Consider the following 25,556-nt stretch of genomic DNA (forward strand, 5'->3'; position numbering starts at 1 on the left):
TACGATTAGGTACACTGCCTATAAGTGTTGTAGCAAGGTTTAGGTATTTCCCATCCGTAAAAATAATAAAACTTGTGTAAAATTTCGTCGAATTTCGTATTAAAAATAAACACTATTTCGTACCCCTCGCGACACACATCAAGTTTTTGGCGCCGCTGCCGGGGACCGCTAAAACGCTATATTTTTAATTTATATTTGTGAAAATATAAGTTTGTAAAAAAAAAAAAAAAAAAAAACGTAAAAAAAAAAAACGTAAAAAAAAAAACGTAAAAAAAAAAACGTAAAAAAAAAAAAAAAACGTAAAAAAAAAAAAAACAAAAACGTAAAAAAAAAAAATTATTAAAAAAAATTATATTTTTTAAGATTTTGTCTATAAAAAAAAATGTTTTTTTAGTTTTATTACCTTTAGATTTTTAGACTATAGTCGCAACTTTTAGTATTAAGTTTAGTTTTGCCATAGTTATTTGTATACTTTTAGATTTTTAGGCTTTGCCGTAAAATCCCTTAAGTGCTTTTTCTTTAGACTAAGATTTAGGTGCCTTAAAATTTTGCGACGCCGTGTTAAAATTTTAGTATCCTTTTAAGTAATTCCCGTTTTTCGTTTAGAATCCCTTTTTAATTTTAGACGCGCTACAATTTTCTTATTTTTCGACCTTTTATTTTTTTCAACCATTTTTATTTTTCAAATTTTTTTTTTCCGACGCACTCTTTTTCTCTCTTATTTCTCGCTATTCTAGTTTTAGGACATAGATTTTTATTCTACTTCTTATCTAAATTTCTTAAAATTACGAAAATTTATTTTAAGTGGTTAAATTAATAGACATCAAAATTTTCTGGTTCGTAGTAATAGTTGAATTTGTACGTGGACCGGGTTATTGGAGCCAAACAGTCCTCAATTATATTGAGACCAAACGAATCCTGCCCCTCTGCTGCATCTTTTGGCTATTCGAAACGTGGGCAAAATCAGAAAAGTCTATTGATTGGATAACTTATTATAATTTTTCTTTCCTTTTAAAAACTAATAGGATATTCAGTGAATGCACCGAGCAAGACGTTCACCACCTTTTGTACGTTCACCACCTGTAACTAGATCAAGACATTTAACAAATATAACCGCCGTTGATTTCTCTTTAGAATCGTCATCCAGTAGACCAAGTACTTTAGTTCAAATTTCCGATAATCCATTTTTTGAACCCGACTTCACAATTAAGAACCCGGAGCATATTCAAGGACAATTCCAAGATCCTGAACCACTAATTATTCCTCCTGAGCCACAAACCATTAAATCAGAATCCTCTAGTGATTCGGATACAACACTTCCTATCATGGAAAATCTAGAACCTCTAAGTATGGAAGATCGAATGAGAGCTACACGCACGGGCCAAGGTCACGCCATTATTAAGCCAAATGTTAATGCGCCAGATTATGAAATCAAAGGACAAATCCTACACATGGTGACTAACCAATGCCAATTCAGTGGTGCGCCAAATGAAGATCCAAACGAACACCTTCGTACGTTTAATAGAATTTGTACTCTATTTAAAATCTGAGAAGTGGAAGATGAACAGATATATCTCATGTTATTTCCCTGGACTTTAAAGGGAGAAGCCAAAGATTGGTTAGAATCGTTACCTGAAGGGGCGATTGATACATGGGATGTTTTAGTTGAGAAATTTCTTAAAAGATTCTTTCCGGCATCTAAAGCCGTGAGACTTCAAGGAGAAATTGTTACGTTCGCGCAAAAGCCAAATGAAACATTATATGAGGCGTGGACAAGATTCGGAAGGATGTTGAGAGGATGTCCTCAACACGGTTTAGACACTTATCAAATAGTACAAATATTCTACCAAGGTGTCAACGTTGCTACACGAAAAGACATCGACATAACAGCTGGTGGTTCCATTATGAAGAAAACCGCAACTGAAGCTTACAAAATTATTGATAACACAGCCTCCCACTCGCATGAGTGGCACCAAGAAAAAGATATCTTTCGATCATCTAAAGCGGCTAGAGCCGATTCTAGCCATGACTTTGATTCCGTTTCCGCAAAAATAGATGCTTTCGAAAGACGAATGGAAAAGATGAATAAAGATATTCACGCAATACGAATCAGTTGTGAGCAATGCGGTGGACCACACTTATTGAAAGATTGTCACATTGAACCAACGATGGAACAACGAGAGAATGTTTCCTATATGAACCAAAGGCCGGGAAATAATTATCAAAATAATTATCAACCGCCAAGGCTAAACTTAAATCGAAATCAAAACATTCTTTACAATCCAAAAGGACCCGAAAATAACTGGTATAACCAACAAGGTCCGAATAACCAACCGAATCAAAACAACACTTTCAATCAACAAAGACCTAGCTTGTATAAACCACCACAACAACCCGAAGAGAAAAAGCCAAATCTAGAAGAAATGATGGCAAAGCTGATTGAATCTCAAACACAATTCATTACATCTCAAACCCAAACGAACGAGAGGTTTGATCAGTCATTAAGAACTCAACAAGCTTCCATTTTGAATCTTGAAAAACACGTAGGTACTCTTGCTAGCATGATGAGTGAGAGGGAACAAGGAAAGCTACCGAGTAATACTGAAGTAAATCCTCGGAATGAGAATGTTAATATGGTTTCAACGAATTCTGAAAAACCAGCACCAGAAGATGGGAAGGTTTTAGATGAGAGTAACAATGAAGAAGTTACACCACCACCACCCGAGTATGTAAAGCCAATGGTGGCACCATACAAACCACCCATCCCGTTTCCAAGAAAAGGAGTTGAGTATGAGCAAGTGATAGGTAATAAAGATTGTGATACCTCTGGAAAGAAGAAGAAGAAAAAGAATAAGAAAGTGCAAGAAACAAAAGCCGTAAATATAAACCCGGTGAAGACAGTTCCACCAAAACCTCCACCTAAGGTAGGTGATCCGGGTGAATTTATTGTTCCTTGTCTACTTAGTGATTGTGTCATGTATGATGCACTAGCAGATTTAGGTGCAAGTGTAAGTGTTATGCCTCTTTCCTTATATAAGAGATTAGGTGTAGGTAAGTTAAGTCCAACGGATATGAGTGTTCGACTCTTTGATCAAACCATTAAGCACCCAGTTAGAATTGCTGACAACCTACCCGTTCAAGTAGGCAATTTAACCTTTCTAGTCGAATTTATTGTCATTGACATAGAAGAGGACCCAAACATTCCTCTAATTTTAGGTCGGCCATTCTTAGCGTCCACCAAGGCGTTATTTGATGTAGGAAATGGAAGAATGACACTTAAAAGTGGTGACAAATCTATCACCTTTATGATTCGAAAGTCTAAATCTCCACCAACCAAAACCGTTGAACCAGAAAAAATGATTGGTAAGAACCATGTTGTTTTACCAACTCCAACGGTAGTGCTTAATAATAATAAAACGCCTAAGTGTGGGGAAAATGAAGTAACACCTAATGATGACATGATAACAAAGAACCCCGTTATTGATACGAAATTAAATGACCCCATTATTAACAGTTCAATGAAGAAACTTTTTAAACGGGCTATTGATGCTAGAAGTAAGGGGAACTTTAAGTTATGTAACCGGTTAGTATCCAATCTGTCGCCTAAAGAAAGGGCGAAGCTAGTTGAATTATGGGATATTACGGAAGAAGCCGGGCACTGGCTTAAAGAAAAAGTCACAGATAGGCAAGTTGATTATGGACCAAGAGAAATTGACAATGAAGTTAATCACAATTTCAACACCACAGCTACCTAAGTGTGGGGAGATTCGAATGTTCTAAAAAGATAATGCTGTCTAAAGTTATTTGTTCTGTTCTCGTGTAGTTCCGAGAATGGAATCCGATTGGTCTTTTCCGCTAGCAGACACTAAAGAACTAGTTTTCTCCCTCCATTCTGAATTTTTGTTTTGTAGGTTTTTTATGAAATTAATATGCATTTTAATTTAAGTTTTTAAAAACAAAATTTACTTTAATTCATTAAGTTGAAAAAATGATTTCTAAAATTCGTCGTGAGTTGAAGACTAGGTCATTAAGCCGAAATTACTTTACCCGAGGGCGGGGCGACAAATTTTGTTATCATTATTTTTAATTTTATTGATTTAAAGTATGCCAAAAATATTATACTTTATAAATTTTTGAAAAGTGGGGTTATAAACCAAACTTCAAAAATATATATATATATATATATATATGTTTGTATTTTATCTTATGTACAAAATAGGGTAAAACAACGCACTTTCAAAGACTGTCATTAAAGTTCAGCAAAAGGTACTAATTTTGACGACAAGACGCAAAACAACAAATATGATATAACAAATGAAGGAATGAACGATGAGGCGCCATCTATCATTCAACGAGCTTTGTAATTACAAACTCGGTATTTTTAATCACTTTTCTACGCTAATCACCCTTATGAATTTAAATTATAGTCTGATTTCATGCAAATGAGGGCATTGCATGATCTTAAGTGTGGGGAAGGGTTATAAATTCTCTCAGGTTTATACTTGGTTTATTTGCCAAATTTTGTGAAAATTTGAAAAATTTTCAATTAAATGAAGTCAAAATCATGTTTATACATATTTATGAACGGTGAAAACTAGGTGATAATACCGAAATTATCGGAAAGGACATAAATTGAGAAACAACCTAAAATGCTTGAATTCATTTAAAATGGAATAAAGGAGAATAAAAAGGCAAAGAAAGAAACTAAGTGTGGGGAGAATGTACCAAGTTATTCAATTAAAAACTATCTATCACATATTTTTGTACAAGATTATTGCAGGTACTTTTGTTTTGGATGATACTAATCAGTTTTACCCGATTTACTATAATACTTTTGAAAGAAAGATGGATCTACACGATGAATCAATTCCATCATTAAAAGGAAGTAAAGTCTTCCGAAAAAGAAACGCGCTTCTTGATTTAGGTCATGAAGTTGTCGTCCAGACCAGCTGTAGGTTGACGAAAAATCTAGAAAAGTCATCACTAAAATCAGCAGGAAATCGACGGACCTCAGCATCAAACAGGGTCGCCATGTGGTCAGATTTATCCTAACCATGAGAAGGATTTATCTCGTACAATGGGGGGGCACCGTGCAAATTAGCTTGATAAGACTAATGAATCAGATCCCCAGAAAAGGATAATCTCCTTAAAGATTAAAAATCAGCTTTTAAGACTGATAATACTCAATCCTAGAGATTGACCTTAAAGATTGAGAATTCAAACTCATGGAATTCGATGATATCTAAACTCGAGCATGAACGAGAAAATATTTTGATCAAAAATACAAACCGATTTGTTTTCTGAAAAACCATTTTCAATGCGTTCATTACCATTGAACGTAAAATCCTAAGAAATTCACCTGAAATTCATTAGGTCACCTGAACCAAATCGGGTGTCAACCGTAAGAACGGTGGTTGCATAGCATGGTCGGAGACAGGACCTTGTGCCAGACCGAAAAATTATAGGATGATCTTTACTATCGCTCCTACCAAGGATAGTTCTAGCATCCGACACGTTAAAAGACCATAATCATCTGCATGTCACGGGACATTGCCTTAACAGTTTCTTGTTCATCGCTTTCCTTTACAACCGGACGGTAGTTTACCGAAAGGTAATATACGAAACAAGTAAACTGGATGTGTGCTATTCGATACCGGGATAGCAGTGGATTACACGAACCTAAAAGTTTTAGCCAAAATATTGATCCACAAATATATTTTGCAACACCGATGATGGATCAAATCAGAAAACTTGTCTAGGGTAAAATCTAGCTTGAATTTTCAAAAGATCAAATGTTTTCATAAAGATCCAATTTCCTTAAAGGATCTAAATTTTTATAGTCATGTGGGACTGTAAACCGCCTTTCAAATGTGCACTTTGCTTTGGAAACCGAAAGTAAATCGGCTATTTGATTGCAAGTGTCGTTGTCCTAAACCCAAGGCAACTGTGGATGGCACACCCACCTTTAACCATATCGTTACTATCATTGTTTATACCGCTCTATCAAAATCACTGATGTACAAAGTGTAAAGAATAAAGAAGTGATTCGTGTGATGTATTATATTATTTCAAGACTGTATTGCTTGAGGACAAGCAACGCTCAAGTGTGGGGATATTGATAAGGCTAAAAAGGAACATATATTTCATAGCAAAATCCCCCAAGAAAGACAAGATTTTAGTTGCAATTGTTCCATTTTCAAGTAATATTCGTTTATTTTAAATAAGTGCGAAGACAAAAGGCGAAAACGACGAATTGAAAACACAAAGGTCCAAAAAGCTCAAAAGTACAAGATACAATCAAAAAGGTTCAAATTATTGATGGAGAACGTCTAAAAATGACAAGAGTACAAGTTACAAAACGCAAAGTACAAGATATTAAATAGTACGCAAGGACGTTCGAAAATCCGGAACCGGGACATGAACCAACTTTCAGCGCTCGACGCAACGGTGTAAAAATTACGAGTCAACTATGCACAAGAATAAAATATAATATTTAAATAATTCATAATAAGAATAATATTAAATAATAAAAAGTTGTTAATTGAGCATAGTTCAGGGGTCGTAAATGAAAATTCAATTTCTAATTTCGCTATAAAAGCGATGATTTACGATCAAAATTAGGGAGACTTTTTTTCGATCAATTTTTCTATCTTTTTCTTACTTTTCTATATCAAATATCAATATCTATATTTATAATTCTCTATCATAATGTTAATGTAATCAGATATAACAATAATCTTAATTTTAATTTTAAATTATGATAATAATAAGATTTATGATAGAGATCATTTGAGTGTGTAAGTCGAAATTCTGTCCGTGTAACGCTACGCTATTTTTAATCATTGTAAGTTATGTTCAACCTTTTTACATTAATGTCTCGTAGCTAAGTTGTTATTATGCTTATTTGAGCCGAAGTAATCGTGATGTTGGGCTAAAATATTAAGAAGGGGTTATTGAACTTTGGACCATAATTAAGGTTTGGGCAAAAGACCGACACTTGTGGAAATTGAACTATTGACTATTAATAGATGGGGGGTATTGTCTAATTGAGTGACAACTCATTGGAGTCTGTCGAACCTATCTTCAAATTAATTAACCTAATAATTAATAATGATTATGGTTGTCCTATTTAGTGATGTTCATATGGAATCTGTTATAATCATTTAATTAATCAATTGGGTTGGGTAATTGATTATTCATTCTGATCAAGTGGATGAATTAATATTCATAAACTAATTAAAACAGGGGTGGATTACATACAGTGATAACTGGTGTAATTGTTGACAGAAGTGATAACTGCGTCACAGTTTAAATCCTTAATCAGTTGGAATATTTGACTTCGGGTATAAGGGTAATTTGACGAGGATACTCGCACTTTATATTTATGACCGATGGACTATTATGGACAAAAACCAGATAGACGTATCAAATAAACCAGGACAAAGGACAATTAACCCATGGTAATAAATTAAAATCAACACGTCAAACATCATGATTACGGAAGTTTAAATAAGCATAATTCTTTTATTGTATTTCTCATCGTATCTTTATTTACTGTCATTTTATTACTCGCAATTTTATTTACTGTCATTTTATTTATTGTCATTATTTTACGCACTTTAATTATCGTCATTTATCTTTGCGCTTAAAATATAGAATCGACAAACCGGTCATTAAATGGTAAAAACCCCCCTTTATAATAATAATACTACTTATATTATATATTTTTGTAAAAATATAGTTTTATAAAAATATAGTGTTAAACTTCACTGCGTCCCTGTGGAACGAACCGGACTTACTAAAAACTACACTACAGTACGATTAGGTACACTGCCTATAAGTGTTGTAGCAAGGTTTAGGTATTTCCCATCCGTAAAAATAATAAAACTTGTGTAAAATTTCGTCGAATTTCGTATTAAAAATAAACACTATTTCGTACCCCTCGCGACACACATCAGGTTGCAACAGATTTTGTCCTCAACTGTTAATTGATTCCTTAATGATTTGTTAAACAGGAATAAGGGAATAAAAAAAAAATAACGATGGAGACTCTAACATATCGATTTAGTAATTGTCTTTTTAATTTATAAATATTAGTAAATACAAATATATTAATAATAATAATAACTTTAACAATAATGATAATAATTCTAATTGTATTAATGCTACTAATAATCATATTTTTTTTTATCTTAATAATATTAATATTTAACATAATAATAATAACAACAATTAATTTATAATAATAAAAATAACAATAATAATAATGTAACAAATTACATGTATCAATTTTATATCTACACCTGCTTCATATATCAGTGTATATATCTGGATTCTTGTTTCGTATATAAACATATATACATATATGTTATTATGTATTATAAGTAATTAATAATTATAACTTTATATCTTATATGATAACATTTATTGAATATTTAATAATTATATATACAATCAACATATATATATATATATATATATATATATATATATATATATATATATATATATATATATATATATATATATTATTTCTATTTATAATTTAAGATTCGTGAATCATCAGGCATGGTCTAAGGGTATTTGATTACATAAATGTAGTTTCAAACTTTTCGAGACTCAACATTACAGACTTTGCTTATCGTGTCGGAAATCATATAAAGATTAAAGTTTAAATTTGATCCAAAATTTCCAGGTCATCACATACTGTTCCCTTGTGTGTGTGTGTATGGTTAATCATGTGCGTGAAGGGTGGTTCGGTAAGTGCGGACGTCCACCTTGGGGTTAGTTATACCAACGGTAATTGTGCGAGTACCGTTCCCATGTATGTGATAATGGTTAACCATGGTTAACCATGGTTATGTGTGGTATTGTTATTAGCATATTATATTGTTTTGGTTATATGCTATTGATCGGGCTAGCTTGCGGTAATGGAGACTTTTAGCTTTATACTTTGCGATGGTATGCTAATTAGATTGCTAGCATGTAAGCGGTATTTGTGTAAGTGATTGCAAGTAGGTAAATTATATATGTTTGTGTATAATTATTGCATTCACTAAGCCTAGGCTTACCCCTCTCTTTGTTTACCTTTTTACAGGTATTGTGGAAATGTCCCGTTCATATTGATTATAAACGTTTCATATTAATTGATTTCGTTGCGAGGTTTTGACCTATATATGAGACGTTTTTCAAAGACTGCATCCATTTTTAAAACAACCATAACCTTTATTTTATCAATAAAGGTTTCAAAAGCATTACGTAGATTATCAAATAATGATAATCTAAAATACTGTTTACACACGATCATTACATAATGGTTTATAATAGAAATATATTACATCGACATATGTTTCTTGAATGCAGTTTTTTCACAATATCATACAAACATGGACTCCAAATCTTGTCCTTATTTTAGTATGCAACAGCGGAAGCTCTTAGTATTCACCTGAGAATAAACATGCTTCAAACGTCAACAAAAATGTTGGTGAGTTATAGGTTTAACCTATATATATCAAATCGTAACAATAGACCACAAGATTTCATATTTCAATACACATCCCATACATAGAGATAAAAATCATTCATATGGTGAACACCTGGTAACCGACATTAACAAGATGCATATATAAGAATATCCCCATCATTCCGGGACACCCTTCGGATATGATATAAATTTCGAAGTACTAAAGCATCCGGTACTTTGGATGGGATTTGTTAGGCCCAATAGATCTATCTTTAGGATTCACGTCAATTAGGTTGTCTGTTCCCTAATTCTTAGATTACCAGACTTAATAAAAAGGGGCATATTCGATTTCGATAATTCAACCATAGAATGTAGTTTCACGTACTTGTGTCTATTTTGTAAATCATTTATAAAACCTGCATGTATTCTCATCCCAAAAATATTAGATTTTAAAAGTGGGACTATAACTCACTTTCACAGATATTTCCTTCCTCGGAAATAAGACTTGGCCACGGATCGATTCACAAACCTATACAAATATGTACATATATATCAAAGTATGATCAAAATATAATTACAACCATTTTTATTATGTTTTAAAGATTTGAGTGTATTAAGTCAGCTGTCCTCGTTAGTAACCTACAACTAGTTGTCTACAGTTAGATGTACAGAAATAAATCGATATATATTATCTTGAATCAATCCACAACTCAGTGTATACACGTCTCAGGCTAGATCACAACTCAAAGTATATATATTTTTGGAATTAACCTCAACCCTGTATAGCTAACTCCAACATTACTGCATATAGAGTGTCTATGGTTGTTCCAAATAATATATATACATGGGTCGATATGATATGTCAAAACATTTGCATACGTGTCTATGGTATCCTAAGATTACATAATATATTAGAATACATGTATAATACAATATAAGTTAGTTAGGATATGATTTGTATAGATTTGTTAAACATTTCCCGTAGCTAAAAAGATCAAAAATATCCAATCTTGTTTTACCCATAACTTCTTCATTTTAAATCCGTTTTGAGTGAATCAAATTGCTATGGTTTCATATTGAACTCTAATTTTAGAATCAAAATAGAAAAAGTATAGGTTTATAGTCGGAAATTTAAATTACATGTCAATTACTAAAGAGGTAGTCATTTCCATCGAAAGAACGACATCTTGATGACCATTTTGAAAAACATACTTTCACTTTGAGTTTAACCAAGATATTTGGATATAGTTTCATGTTCATATGAAAAATAATTTTCCCAGAAGAACAACTTTTAAATCAAATTTTATCATAGTTTTTAATTATCCAAACCAAAACAGCCCCCGGTTTCACTATGACGGCGTATTTCCGATTTTATGGTGTTCATCGTGTTTTCAGGTTTTAAATCATTAAACTAGCATATCATATAGATATAGAACATGTGTTTAGTTGATTTTAAAAGTCAAGTTAGAAGGATTAACTTTTGTTTGCGAACAAGTTTGGAATTAACTAAACTATGTTCTAGTGATTACAAGTTTAAACCTTCGAATAAGATAGCTTTATATGTATGAATCGAGTGATGTTATGAACATCATTACCACCTCAAGTTTTCTGGATAAAACTACTGGAAATGAGAAAAATGGATCTAGCTTCAAAGGATCCTTGGATGGCTTGAAAGTTCTTGAAGCAGAATCATGACACGAAAACATTTCAAGTAAGATTTTCACTCGAAATAAGATTGTTATAGTTGTAGAAATTGAATCAAAGTTTGAATATAAATATTACCTTGAATTAGAAAGATAACCTACTGTAAATAACAAAGGTTCCTTGATCTTAGATGATTACTTGGAATGGATTAGAAAGCTTGGAAGTAGACTTGCAAACTTGGAAGTATTCTTGATTTATATGAAACTATACTTATGGAATTTATGAAGAACACTTAGAACTTGAAGTTGGAACTTGAGAGAGATCAATTAGATGAAGAAAATTGAAGAATGAAAGTGTTTGTAGGTGTTTTTGGTCGTTGGTATATGGATTAGATATAAAGGATATGTAATTTTGTTTTCATGTAAATAAGTCATGAATGATTACTAATATTTTTGTAATTTTATGATATATTTCATGCTAGTTGCCAAATGATGGTTCCCACATGTGTTAGGTGACTCACATGGGCTGCTAAGAGCTGATCATTGGAGTGTATATACCAATAGTACATACATCTAAAAGCTGTGTATTGTACGAGTACGAATACGGGTGCATACGAGTAGAATTGTTGATGAAACTGAACGAGGATGTAATTGTAAGTATTTTTGTTAAGTAGAAGTACTTTGATATGTGTCTTGAAGTCTTTCAATAGTGTAAGAATACATATCAAAACACAATATGTATATACATTCTAATGGAGTCGTTAAGTCTTCGTTAGTCGTTACATGTAAGTGTTGTTTTGAAACCTTTAAGTTAACGATCTCAATTAATGTTGTTAACCCAATGTTTATTATATCAAATTAGATGTTAAATTATTATATTATCATGATATTATGATGTATGAATATCTCTTAATATGATATATACATTAAAATATCGTTACAACGATAATTGTTACATATAAGTCTCGTTTCGTAATTCTTGAGTTAGTAGTCTTGTTTTTATATATGTAGTTCATTGTTAACACACTTAATGATATATTTAAATATCATTTTATCATGTTAAATATAGTGTATCAATATCTTAATATGATACATATGTATTTAGTAGACGTTATCATAACGATAATCGTTATATATGTCATTTCGAGTTTCTTAACTTAGTAATCTCATTTCTTATGTATATAACACATTGTTAATATACTTAGTGAGACACTTACTCATCATAATCTCATGTCAACCATATATATATGTCTATATATACCACAACATGTAGTTTTTACAAATTTGTAACGTTCGTGAATCGCCGGTCAAGTTGGGTGATCAATTGTCTATATGAAACTTATTTCATTTAATCAAGTCTTAACAAGTTTGATTGCTTAACACGTTGGAAACATTTAGTCATGTAAATATCAATCTCAATTAATATATATAAACATGGAAAAGTTCGGGTCACTACAGTACCTACCCGTTAAATAAATTTCGTCATGAAATTTTAAGCTGTTGAAGGTGTTGACGAATCTTCTGGAAATAGATGCGGGTATTTCTTCTTCATCTGATCTTCACGCTCCCAGGTGAACTCGGGTCCTCTACGAGCATTCCATCTAACCTTAACAATCGGTATCTTGTTTTGCTTAAGTCTCTTAACCTCACGATCCATTATTTCGACGGATTCTTCAATGAAGTGAAGTTTTTCATTGATTTGGATTTCGTCCAACGGAATAGTGAGATCTTCTTTAGCAAAACATTTCTTCAAATTCGAGACGTGAAAAGTGTTATGTACAGCTGCGAGGTTTTGAGGTAGCTCCTGTTGGTAAGCTACTGGTCCGACACGATCTATAATCTTGAATGGTCCAATGTACCTTGGATTTAGTTTCCCCCGTTTACCAAATCGAACAACGCCTTTCCAAGGTGAAACCTTAAGCATGACCATTTCTCCAATTTCAAACTCTATGTCTTTTCTTTTACTGTCCGCGTAGCTCTTTTGTCGACTCTGGGCGGTTTTCAATCGTTGTTGAATTTGGATGATTTTCTCGGTAGTTTCTTGTATTATCTCCGAACCCGTAATCTGTCTATCCCCCACTTCATTCCAACAAATCGGAGACATGCACTTTCTACCATAAAGTGCCTCAAACGGCGCCATCTCAATACTAGAATGATAACTGTTGTTGTAGAAAAATTCTGCTAACGGTAGGTGTCGATCCCAACTGTTTCCGAAATTAATAACACATGCTCGTAGCATGTCTTCAAGCGTTTGTATCGTCCTTTCGCTCTGGCCATCAGTTTGTGGATGATAGGCAGTACTCATATCTAGACGAGTCCCCAATCCTTGTTGCAACGTCTCCCAGAACCTTGAAACAAATTTACCATCTGATGTTATGCGAGGTGTATATAAAATAGTATTATTTTTAGTGCGAAAATACTATTAAATACGATACAATTTTACACAAGATATTTATTTATTTATAGAATGGATATACTTAAACCTTGCTACAACACTTATAGGCAGTGTACCTAATCGTACAGTAGTGTAGTTTTTAGTAAGTCCGGTTCGTTCCACAGGGAAATCTTTAAACAAAGCTCAACGCTATATTAGTTTACTTTTATTAAAAATACAAATATATATATAAGTAATATTATTATTATAAAGGGGGGTTTTTACCGTTTAATGACCGGTTTGTCGATTTTAAGACTTTAGTCGCAGTTAAAACCTAATGTAAAATATAAAATAAATACAAGACTTAAATTAAAGCGTAAAGTAAATAACGATAATGAAATTGCGAATAATAAAAGTGCGATAAAATAAACTTACGATAATTAAAAAGTACGATAATTAAAAGTGCGATTAAATAACAATAAATAAAAGTGCGATAATTAGAAGTGCAATTAAATATAAAATAAAGGAAATTGAATATGAAATAAAAGAATTATGCTTATTTAAACTTCCGTAATCATGATGTTTGACGTGTTGATTTTAGTTTTATGCCCATGGGTTAATTGTCCTTTGTCCTGGATTATTTAATATGTCCGTCTAGTTTTTGTCCATAACAGTCCATCAGTCATAAATATAAAGTGCGAGTGTCCTCATCAAATTATTCTTATACCCGAAGTTAAATATTCCAACTAATTGGGGATTCGAATTGTAACAAGGTTTTAATACTTTGTTTAATGAATACACCAGGTTATCGACTGCGTGTAAACTAAGGTTTTACTACTTTGTTAACAATTACACCAATTACCCTTGAATGTAATTTCACCCCTGTTTTAATTATTCTAGTGGCTATTAATCCATTCCCGTGTCCGGTTAAATGAACGATTATTCGTACATATAAATACCCCGCCCATCGTGTCCGATCGAGTGTATATGGTAATTTATAGGGATGCCCAATTGTAAATCTTTATATTAACATTAACAAACTATCATTTAGTTAAACAAATATAAAGCCCATTAATAGCCCATAGTCTAATTTCCACAAGTGTCGTTCTTTTGTCCAAACCCCAATTATGGTACAAAGCCCAATTACCCAATTTTAGTAATTAGCCCAACATCATGATTACTTCGTTTTAAATAAGCATAATAATAACTTAGCTAGGAGACATTAATATAAAAAGGTTGAACATAACTTACAATGATTAAAAATAGCGTAGCGTTACACGGACAGAATTTCGACTTACACCCTTACAACATTCGCTAACATACCCTTATTATTAGAATTATAATTAAAATTAAAATTAAAATATAAATTATATATATATATATCGTATAGATAGAGAGATGAGAGAAATAGAATATGAAAATTTTGATCAGAATTCGGTTTGCTTTATAGGGATTTTTGATTTTTGGGGCTCCGCGACTCGCGATGAATTTTGCCTTCAAACCCCGCGAGTCGCGGAGATTGCAATTACAGCTCACATCTTTTGGAGTCTTTCTTGCCGACGGATTTTATATATAAATATAAAATATAAATAATTAATATAATTATTTATATATTATATTATATTCTTGTGCATAGTAGACTTGTAATTTTTAGTCCGTTGCGTCGAGCGTTAAGAGTTGACTCTGGTCCCGGTTCCGGATTTTCGAACGTCCTTGCGTACAATTTTATATTTTGTACTTTGCGTTTTGAATCTTGTACTCTTGTAATTTCGAGACGTTTCTTATCAATAATTGGAACCTTTTTGATTGTCTTTTGTACTTTTGAGCTTTTTGGTCGTTTGCGTCTTCAATTCGTCGAATCTGTCTTTTGTCTTCACCTTTTATTATTTAAACGAATATCACTTGTAAATAGAACAATTGCAACTAAAAGCTTGTCTTTCTTGAGGAATAATGCTATGAAATATATGTTCGTTTTTAGCATTATCAAATATTCCCACACTTGAGCGTTGCTTGTCCTCAAGCAATATTGTCTTGAAATACTAGAATCACTTCTTTATTCTTCACACTTTGTACATCAGTGATTTCTATACGGCGGTATAAACAATGGTAGTAACGATATGGTTTACAGTCCCACATGACTATAAAAATTTAGATCCATTAAGGAAATTGGATCTTTATGAAAACATTTGATCTTTTGAAATCTAGTTTTTACCCTAGATAAGTTTTCCGGAATAACCCTTTACCGGTGTTTGCAAAATATTTTTGTGGGTTTGGTGGGTTTCAGATTTGAAAATTTTAGCTCAAAACTTGCGGTTTTGTGTCACCCACTTGCTAACCTTGTATTTGGAAAGCAACACGTCCAGTTTACTTGTCCCGTATATTACCTTTCAGTAAACTACCGTCCGGTTGTAAAGGAAAGCGTTGAACAAGCAACTGTTAAGGAAATGTCCCCTGACATGCTTTTAATTATGGTCTATAACGTGTCGGACGCAATTACTATCCTTGGTAGGAGCAATAGTAAAGCTCACCCTTAGAATTTTTTCGGTCTGGCACAAGGTCCTGTCTTTGACCACTATGCAACCACCGTTCTTACGGTTGACACCCGATTTGGTTCAGGTGACCTAATGAATTCCAGGTGAATTCCTAGGATTTTACGTTCAATGGTAATGAACGCATTGAAAATAGGGTTTTCAGAAAACAAATCGGTTTATAATTTTGATCAAAATATTTTCTCGTTCAAGCTCGAGTTTAGATATCATTGAATTCCATGAGTTTGTAATTCTCAATCTTTAAGGTCAATCTCTAGGATTGAGTAATATCAGTCTTAAAAGCTGATTTTTAATCTTTAAGGAGATTATCCTTTCTGGGGATCTGATTCATTAGTCTTATCCAGCTAATTTGCATGGTGCCCCCCCCATTGTACGAGATAAATCCTTCTCATGGTTAGGATAAATCTGACCACTTGGCGACCCTGTTTAATGCTGAGGTCCGTGGATTTCCTGCTGATTTTAGTGATGACTTTTCTAGATTTTTCGTCAACCTACAGCTGGTCTGAACGACAACTTCATGACCTAAATCAAGAAGCGCGTTTCTTTTTCGGAAGACTTTACTTCCTTTTAATGATGGAATTGATTCATCATGTAGATCCATCTCTTCTTTTCTTTCATCGGGTAAAACAGTTTAGTTTAGTCCAAAGCAAAAGTATTTTCAGTTATTTGTTACAGATATATGTGACATATGTTTAAAATAACTTGGTAAATTTTACCACACTTGGCTTTTTATTTTTCTTTTTATCGTCCTCTATTCCATTTTAAATGAATTTTGACATTTTAGTTTGTTTCTTAATTTATGTTCTTTCTGAGATAACAATAATTTCGGTGTTAAAACCTAGTTTTATCGTTCATAAATATGTATAAACATGATTTTGAATTCATTTAATTGAAAATTTTGAAAATTTTTACTAGAATTGGGTAGTCAGTATATAAGACCAGGGCTGTTCTTTTTTATCAGAGAGCACTAGATTCTAATACAACTACTGCTTTACTAGTATTTTTAATGGTAACCAAGTGTTTAAGATAAAAATTTTAAAATCCGAAAGAATTTAACCCCTTCCCACACTTAAGATCTTGCAATGCCCTCATTTGCAAGAAATCAGTAACAATTTAAATTATTGAGGGTGATTAGTGTGAAAATGATTAAATTTTACCAAAGTTTCCAAATATATTGGCGTTTGTTTGCTGAATGATAAATGGTGCACATCATTTGTTCATTCCGTCTTGTTGTTATTTCACATATATTTTGCATCTTGTCGTCAAAATTAGTTGCTTTTGCTGAACTTAATGCCAGTCTTTGAAAATGCGTTGTTTTACCCTGTTGTGTACATAAGATAAACTGCAAACATATATACATATTTTTGAAGTTTGGTATATTACCCCACATTCAAAAATTATTAAAATCTAAGAATAAAAGTTAGATAATTATAAAAATGATTACAATATTAACAAAAATATTAAATGTATCAATAATTACAAATTACAAAATAAAAAAAAAATAAGTAAACTAAGGATGATATTGGTACCAATAGGGGTTCCAGGCATAACCATAAGTGCTATAGAATGCTTCGGCAGGGTCATACGTAGGATATGGTGGCTGCATCTCTATCGACCAAGGAGGGAAGATGGGTTTCGGTGTAGGAATATAGTTTCTACCTATATGTTGGCAATGAGCTATGATCTGGTTCTGATGAACTTGCCAATCTTCAAATGCTCTCTGTCTAGCATTTTCGTATTCCTGAGAAGCTATAAACCTATGCATTTCTTGCATCTCATTCCCCCCTCCTACATTACCTTGCTGCTGGTTTCTCTCCACCTGTGGATGTCTACCATGGTATCGTACTGCGGCGTTATTTCGCCTCTTCAAAACTTTCGCACCATGGTATACATTTAAACCTATAGTATCGCGGGGTTCCGGCTCTTCTAGTAATAATCCCCCCCGACTTATATCCACACCGAGATATTCACCAATCAAAGTAATAAAAATACCACCTCCTATTATGCTATGTGGTCGCATCCCCCGAACCATAGCTGATAAATAATAACCCACACAATATGGTATACTTACAGCGCTTTGTGGGTCTCGAATACACATATGGTAAAACAAATCCTGTTCATTTACTTTTTCTTTGTTCTTACCCCTTTGTGTAATCGAATTAGCTAAAAACCTATGTATCACTCTTAATTCGGCTCTATCTATATCCAAATAAGAGTAATTTCCCCCTTTGAAACGGTGATGGCTTGTCATTTGACTCCACACACCGTGTGTATCAAAATTTTCATCTATCTTTCTACCGTTTAGTATCAATCCTCTACAATCGGCAGACGCTAACTCCTCAGGCGTATATATACGTAAAGCCTGAGCCATGTCCAGTAAAGACATGTGGCGCATCGAACCGCCTAACAAAAATCTAATAAAAGAACGATCGGTTAAACTAGCTACCCGATCATTCAACTCTATACTACATAACAATTCTTCACACCATACTTTATATACAGGTCTGCGTATGGTGAATAAACATATCCAGTCATTAAAAGAAGAATTACCATACCTCTGTACAAGTAATTCCCTAATTGGCCCGGCCAATTCTACAGCTTCTAAGGGTCCCCATTCTATGACCCTCGGTACCTCAACAACCTTAGAATGAAGAGTATGCAAACCCCGTTGATATTTTGGATAATCTATCCAAAGTCTGTCAAATCTCAGGTTCGGGTGCAACTCTTCCAAGTGCATATCAGAAAAGGTCATGACTGGATGAGGTACATCCTGCTTATAGTAGTTATCCACCTCCTGTTGTTCCAAATTCTCAGCAGGAGCATTGCGGGCTTGGGATGAAGATTCACCCCTTTCATTCTGCAAAACACATCAAACACAATTTTTGTGCATCCAAATATGCAGTAGTGTCAGCAAAATCATCAATCAAAATAATTACAATGACATTATCAATTTATATCAAACTTAAGCTTATTTTCACATTTTTATCAAATCTATACTTTTTCAAATAAGCATATACGAAAATTTTCGCCAAGTTCATAAGCATTCAACTCAAATAACATGTCAAAATAATCATTACTAACAATCAAATAAGTCTCAAATGGCATTATCTTTCAAAAATCAAGTTCATGAATTTTAGACTTGAAAAAGTCCACTTTAATTCTCAAAATCATGTTTAGGCTCAAAGTTTGGATCATTTAACTACCTAGACATGTTACACTACTCAATTTAGCAACAATTCATGACAAAAATCGGCCATAACCTGTTTATATCAAAAAGCCCCAAATTTACTCAAGAACACAAACCCTAGATTATTCAAAATTTGAAGTTTAAGGCTTCTAATCATGTTAAACAGCATCAATCTAGGTTATACAAGCATAATACATAAACAATTTAAGCTTAATTACACTAAAAAGCATCAAAATCAAATTGGGGAAAAAATAGCTCAAGAACACCAAATTTCGGATTAAATGGTGTTTAGGTGTAGAAATTTACCGTTTTTCTTGAGTAATTCTTAGATAGCATCCTTCTCAACATGATTTTAGCAAAAAATTTGGTGATTAACGGTTAAAAATTGGGATTTTTGGGGGTGTTTTTCGCAGGTTTTTATTGTTTTGGGGTTGGGGACTGATCTGTTCTGCGGTTATATTTTTTTTCTGTAATTTGGTCCCTCCGCGAGTCGCGGGGATTTACCCTCCAAACTCCGCGACTCGCGGAGTTTTTTTTTTTTTTTTTTTTATATATATATATATTTTTTTTTTATAATCATTAACTTTTGAAACAATTAAGTACTTAATTTTAAAATTTTGTTTCCCTTGTTATTTAGGACGAGGTCGTTTCGGATCGATGTCCTAGTCCGTCCTTCGACAAAATTTTAAAATTTGTCTTTTTGTAGCGATTGTTTTAAAAGCTAAGATTTTTGGGTTTTTTCAATGTTTTTGGCATACTTTAATTTAATAAGATTAAAAATAATGATAATAAAAGTTCTCGTCCCTCCCTCGGGTAAAGTAATTTCGGTTCAAAGACCTAGTCTTCAACTTACGACAAATTTTAAAAATCATATTCTTAACTTAATGAAATAAAGTAAATTTTTGTTTTTAAATTCACACAACTTAAATATAAAATTCAAAATTTATATTAAAAGTTCACACCAAACTTAAAATTTGAAATGCATAAAATTAAAAATTAATATTTTAAAAATTAAAAATTCACATCAAACTTAATTTAAAAATTTATAAATTCATACCAAACTTATATTAATTTTTCAAATATTTATAATTTTAAATATATTGTTTTTACAAAGTTTACAATATTAATTTAAGATTTAAATATTAATTTTAAAAACATGGTAAAAATAAAATTAAAAATCTTTTTGTCTTTTTATCCCACTTTAATCAATCAAATATTATCAAAAATATGCGCCCCTCTTTTCGGTAAAGTAATTTCGGTTCCAAGACCTAATTTAACTCATGACAAATTTTTGAAATATTTTGGGTTGATTGATTAAAGATATTTATACCTTAAGAATAAACGTTAAATTTCGCAGTGATGTAATAAATTTTTGAATGATATCAATAATTTCGGTCGCCAAACCTAATTTTATTTAATACCAATTTAATACTTTTTAGCGAACAAATTAGCGTTTATTATCAAAAGGTTAAAAATAAAAATAAAAATAAAAACTGTACAGACATACCTGTGAAATAGATTTCTTAGTTATATGATCTATCCCATTCATAAGATAGTCGGTTTAATTGGTTTTCCATAGCTACATAGGCGTAACCTCGAGCATTCAGTGTCTTTTCTTCTAAACATATGAACGGTCCGTCTCTGCATAAAGTAACAAATTCGGTATTTGAATAGGTTTGATTATTTGAACATTTACCTCCATGTGACCATTTTCCGCATTTGTGACATCGTTCTAGGTGTCGTGCTCTTCTTTTCGCTGCAGATTTTGATTTTCCTTTACCAAATTGTAACTTATTATCTTCGCATCTGGATTCTTTTCTAACTCCGTCCATTCTTTCTCTGATTACTGATACTATTTCACTTGGTAGTATGTCATTATTTCTTTTAGTGATCAAAGCGTGTAGCATTAGACCATGGTTTAGTTCACAGGCAGTCTTCATTTCGTAAAAACCTAAAAAAAAATAAAAATTCAGAATGGGGGGAGAAGACTAGTTCTTTAGGGTCTGCTAGGGAAAGACCATTCGGGTTCCATTTTCGAGAACTACACGAAAACAGACAATCTAACTCTAACAGAAATACATATTATCCTTTAAAGACTTGATTCTCCCCACACTTAGTTAGTTGTGGTGTCGAAATTGTGATTAACTTCGTTGTCGACTTCCATCGGACCATGTATGTAATGTTTAACTCTGTGACCATTAACTTTAAATTCAATCCCATTTGAATTTATCAATTCTATCGTTCCGTATGGGAAAACTCTTTTGACTATGAATGGTCCAGACCATCTTGATTTCAATTTTCCAGGAAATAGCTTGAATCGTGAATTGAAAAGAAGAACTCTGTCTCCTTCTTTAAATTCTTTTGAACTTCTGATTCTTTTATCATGCCATTTCTTCGTTCTTTCTTTATAGATTAACGAATTTTCGTATGCTTCATGTCTTAATTCTTCTAATTCATTTAGTTGACTTAATCGTAGACGTCCGGCTTCATGTAAATCAAGATTACATGTCTTCAAAGCCCAAAATGCTTTGTGTTCAATTTCTACTGGAAGATGACATGCTTTTCCATAAACAAGTCTAAAAGGTGTGGTTCTAATTGGAGTTTTGTAGGCTGTTCTAAAAGCCCAGAGTGCATCCTCCAATTTAATGGACCATTCCTTCGGATTTGATCCTACGGTTTTTTCTAGAATACGTTTTAAAGCTCGGTTGGTATTTTCAACTTGTCCACTTGTTTGTGGATGATATGCGGTGGAGATTTTATGAGTTACTCCATATCTTTTAAGAACTTTCTCAAGTTGATTATTACAGAAATGAGTACCCCGATCACTTATTAAAGCTTTCGGTGTTCCAAACCTTGCAAAAAGACGTTTTAAAAAGTTGACTACAACTCGTGCATCGTTAGTTGGGAGAGCTTGTGCTTCCGCCCATTTAGATACATAATCAATGGCTACGAGTATATATAGATTATTATGAGATTTTGGAAATGGACCCATAAAGTCAATACCCCAAATGTCAAATACTTCACATACTTGGATGACATTTTGTGGCATTTCATCACGTTGACTTATTTTTCCGGCCCTTTGACATGCATCACAAGATTTGCAAAGAAGGTGTGCGTCTTTGTAAATTGTTGGCCAATAGAATCCAGCATCATAAACTTTTCTTGCTGTTAGTTGAGGCCCATAATGCCCTCCTGTTGGTCCTGTGTGACAATGGTTTAAAATTTTACTAGCTTCATCTCCAAATACACATCGGCGTATTATTCCATCGGGACAACTTTTAAACAGATGTGGATCTTCCCAGAAATAGTGTTTTATATCACTGAAGAATTTCTTTCGTCTTTGGTACGATAATCCTTTTTCAAGGAATCCACAAACTAAGTAGTTTGCATAGTCTGCAAAACCATGGGATTTCTTTATAATCTATCTTCAATAGATATTCATCAGGAAAGTTGTCTTGTATGGCCGATTCATTTAGAACTTTTAATTCGGGATTTTCAAGACGAGAAAGATGATCAGCGGCGAGATTTTCTGCTCATCTTTTATCTCGGATTTCAATATCAAACTCTTGTAAGAGTAAGATCCAACGGATTAATCTTGGTTTAGCATCTTGTTTTGAAAATAGGTATCTAAGAGCAGAATGGTCGGTATAGACCACCGTTTTTGCTAGAACGAGATATGATCGAAATTTGTCAAAAGCAAAGACAATAGCAAGGAGTTCTTTTTAAGTAGTTGTATAGTTTGTTTGTGCTCCTTGTAATGTCTTACTAGCATAATATATAGGTTGAAATCGTTTTTCAATCCTTTGTCCTAAAACGGCTCCCATTGCAAAATCACTTGCATCGCACATTAGTTCAAATGGTAGATTCCAATTTGGTGTTATCATGATCGGTGCATTAGTGAGTTTTTCTTTAAGAATATTAAAAGATTTGATACACTCATCTGAAAAGATGAATGGAGCATCCTTTTCTAGGAGTTTATTCATAGGAGTGGCAATTTTAGAAAAATCTTTTATAAAACGTCGGTAAAAACCGGCATGCCCTAGAAAACTCCTAACTCCTCTAACATTGGTGGGATGTGGAAGTTTAGCAATTACATCTACTTTAGCTCTATCCACTTCAATTCCTTCTTTTGAAATTTTATGTCCAAGAACGATGCCTTCTTTAACCATGAAATGGCATTTCTCCCAATTAAGTACTAGATTTGATTTTTCGCATCTAATTAGCATTCGTTCCAGATTAACTAGACATGATTTAAATGTATCACCGAAGACTGAAAAGTCATCCATGAATACTTCCATGCATTCTTCTATCATGTCGTGAAAAATCGCCATCATACACCTTTGAAAGGTTGCAGGGGCGTTACAAAGTCCAAATGGCATGCGTTTGTAAGCAAAAGTACCATAAGGGCACGTGAATGTGGTTTTCTCTTGATCTTCGGGTGCTATTGGAATTTGAAAATATCCGGAAAATCCATCTAGAAAACAATAGTAACTATTTCCGGCTAATCTTTCCAACATTTGATCTATGAAAGGTAAGGGAAAGTGATCTTTTCTGGTGGCGTCATTTAATTTTCTATAATCAATACATATACGCCATCCTGTTACAGTCCTAGTAGGAATAAGCTCATTTTTCTCATTTGTAATGACAGTCATGCCACCCTTCTTAGGTACGCATTGAACTGGGCTTACCCATGGACTATCAGAAATTGGATAAATTAAACCTGCATCTAACAGTTTAATAATCTCTTTCTTAACTACATCTTGCATATTAGGATTTAGTCTTCGTTGGCGTTGCACATACGTTTTATGACCTTCTTCCATAAGGATTTTATGTGTGCAATACGAAGGACTTATTCCTTTAATATCATGAATCTTCCATGCAATGGCTGGTTTATGAGCTTTCAACACAGAAATGAGTTGTGATTTCTCATTTTCAGTAAGAGAAGACGATATTATTACAGGTAATTCAGATTCACCATGTAAATAAGCGTATTCCAAATGGTTTGGAAGTGGCTTTAACTCTAATTTCGGAGGTTCTTCTATCGATGATTTATATCGATATCTGTCTTCTTCTTTTAGCATTTGAATTTCTTCTGTTGTTGGTTCATATCCATTAGCTATAAGTGTAGCTAACATTTCAGCTTCATCAATTGGTTCATTACCTTCTCCTAAAGAACATTCTCCTGTTCCTTGTAATTCTGGAAATTCTTCTAATAATTCTGCATGTGCATCTATAGTTTGAATATAATAACATGTATCATCTGCAGATTGTGGTTGTTGCATTGCTCTATCAACTGAAAAGGTAACACTCTCATCCTCTATACTTAGGGTCAGTTTCTTACCGAACACGTCTATCATTGCTTTAGCCGTGTTTAAGAATGGTCTTCCTAATATGAGAGGAACTTGAGAATCTTTTTCCATGTCCAAAACAACAAAATCTACTGGAAATACTAAAGTACCAACTTTAACTAGCATGTTCTCCATTATCCCTCTAGGATATTTTATTGATCTATCGGCTAGTTGTATGCTTATTCTGGTTGGTTTCAATTCTCCAAGGTCTAATTTAGCGTATAGTGAATACGGCATTAGATTTATACTAGCACCTAAGTCTGCCAATGTTTCTATTGAACTAAGACTACCCAGAAAACATGGAATTGTGAAACTTCCTGGATCAGATAATTTTTCTGGTATCTTATTCAACAGCACTGCTGAACAATTAGCATTCATAGTAACAGCCGAGAGTTCTTCCATTTTCTTTCTATTTGAGATTAGATCTTTCAAGAATTTAGCATATCTAGGCATTCCTGAAATCACATCAATGAAAGGAAGATTTACATTTATCTGTTTAAACATATCCAAGAATTTGGATTGCTCGGCTTCAAGTTTTTCTTTCTTCATTTTACTCGGGTAAGGAAGTGGTGGTTGATATGGTTTAACATAAGGTTTATCCTTAACTGTGTTATCTTCATTATCCTTTTCAACTACCGGTTCTTTTTCCTTATCTTGATCAGGTTGTGGTTCTTGTAGAGTAGGAATGGTTTCATCAGAAGTTACAGGTATTTCAGGTGGTTTAAGTGTTGTACCACTTCTTGTGGTAATAGCTTTAGCTGTTTCATTCCGGGGGTTAGCATTTGTATCGCTAGGTAGACTTCCCGGTTTTCTTTCACCTATTAACCTTGCTAGGTTACTCACTTCTTGTTCCAGATTTTGAATAGAAGCTTGTTGATTTCTAAATGCTTGAGCATTTTGTTCATTAGTTTGTTTTTGAGATGTGAAAAACTGTGTTTGAGTTTCAACTAGCTTTGTCATCATATCTTCTAAATTCGGCTTTTTATCATCGG

Source organism: Rutidosis leptorrhynchoides, chromosome 3 (assembly GCF_046630445.1).
Source record: "Rutidosis leptorrhynchoides isolate AG116_Rl617_1_P2 chromosome 3, CSIRO_AGI_Rlap_v1, whole genome shotgun sequence".
Classification (NCBI taxonomy): domain Eukaryota; kingdom Viridiplantae; phylum Streptophyta; class Magnoliopsida; order Asterales; family Asteraceae; genus Rutidosis; species Rutidosis leptorrhynchoides.